This window comes from Olea europaea, chromosome 7 (assembly GCF_002742605.1).
Source record: "Olea europaea var. sylvestris chromosome 7, O_europaea_v1, whole genome shotgun sequence".
Classification (NCBI taxonomy): domain Eukaryota; kingdom Viridiplantae; phylum Streptophyta; class Magnoliopsida; order Lamiales; family Oleaceae; genus Olea; species Olea europaea.
In genome coordinates, this window is record NC_036243.1 from 4,559,928 (window position 1) to 4,562,028 (window position 2,101).

Below are 2,101 nucleotides of genomic sequence, written 5' to 3' on the forward strand. Positions count from 1 at the left end.
GTATGCTCCTATAAATATTTAGTTCTTCTATTCAGTTTAGCGGAAACATTATTGCTGAAATTGTATTATTTTCTCCTATTGGTTGTCCGATTTCTTTCTTTACTTTTAATCTTGTTCTTGTTTGTGCAATCATATACTTTATATTTTGTCAATAACCTCCCTTATTTTCCCAACAAGTGGTATTGGAGTTACGCTTAAGAGTTTTATTTGAGGTTTCTTATCAATCACAGTCGTGAAGTATGATATTCCGCTTTTGGATCGCAATACAAGTTATTCATTATGAGTAAAAAATGAGAGTAGTATTGGCGCAAATAAACTTAGATGATGTATTGTTAGGGTTTGATAAGATGCCTACAACTTGGACAACAGAGGAAAAGCAATAGAAGGATCGGAAGGCTCTTTCGCAGATACATCTTCATCTTTCTAACAACATTTTTCAGAATANGACAACAGAGGAAAAGCAATAGAAGGATCGGAAGGCTCTTTCGCAGATACATCTTCATCTTTCTAACAACATTTTTCAGAATATATTGAAGGAGAATCTTTGGAGACTATATTCTCATCGCATTATAGAAGGAGGATATTTAGAGAACCATCTGGCCTAGTTCAAGAAAATCGTCGCTGATCTAGAAACGTTAAAGGTAAAGTATGACGAAGAGGACTTAGCTTTGATCATGTTGTGCTCACTGCCCGCTTCGTATTTGTCGTTCAGGGACACGATTTTGTATAGTTGCGACACACTCACCATTGATGATGTTTATGATGCTTTATTCTCAAATGAGAAGATGAAGCATTTCGAGTTGGATTTAGAGATGAGGAAGCTCTGGTTATTCATGGTAATCGACAGAAGGGTAAGTCGATGTTGAACTATAGCAATCAAGCCTACTTCTATTGCAGGAGGAAAGAGCACATAAAAAAGGATCGCGGCAAGTTTCAAGGTAAAGGTAATTCAGCTGCAAATCATGGGCAATAATCATATCATTCAGACAAGACAAACATCGCTGAGGACTTCTTGGATGGCGGAGATGTAATGTTGACTGTATCTGACATGGAAACTAAGCCTGATGAGAAGTGGATTTTGAATCTAGAGTGTTCGTTCCATATATGTCCCAATAGGATCTGGTATTGTCATGGAAACAACAAATCTTGTAGGATAGCTAAAATTAAAATGGTCAGATTGAGGTTGTTGGATGGGATAGTAATAACACTTGGCCATGTTTGATGTTTGCTAAAATACTACACTGCAAGTGCACGGGTTGCGTACAAGTAATAAAGTGGATCTTTTGAGTCCAGATTGTCGATCCCTCGAGGAATGTATACTTTGGATTACACAACTCTGATTAATTTAATTCTAACAATAAATATAAACACACACGATTAAAGATATGATTTTAAATGAGGAAATTAACTAAAAACCTGCAAGATAAGAAAAGGTAAAAAATCTTGGAAATTTTGGAATCAAGCGTGGTTGGAATTTATGGTTTCACTTAATCGTCGCCTAATTAATTTCTCTACAAGCCAATTAACAAATTACTCATTCACGATGTTAGACCCAATCTTCCAATTTTAGTCAATTACCTCTCTCGGCCGAAATTAACCCTAATTGATTGGTTTAACCTACTATGTCTTTATGTCGATTAAAACCGAACAATTGCATTCAATCTTTGTGAAAATAGCTCAATGGGTCGCCTAGGGTTAGGGGTATATCTCTATCTTCTAAACAAACCTAGGGTTTCTACTACTTGATCTAAAATGCACAATCTTCTCTCGAACGATGTACAAATCACTTAACATAATCATTCATTGACCGCATAAATGAAAATGCAATAAATACAATAATAAAAACACATGAAAATAAAAACTAAACATTAAAGAGAAAATATCAAAATTAATTAAAAGTTAGGTTAAACTAATACCATAAATCCCAACACAAATATTTAGCCCATGTTAAATATACGATAAAAATGATAATGTTTTATACAATACATTGCAAGTTTGACAAAATAATAGAGAAAATACAAGGTATAGATAAAATCATCTTTAATTGAATCTCCTTGTACTCTAGATTGTGCCTCCAAAATACCAAGGAAAGGAAAAGAAA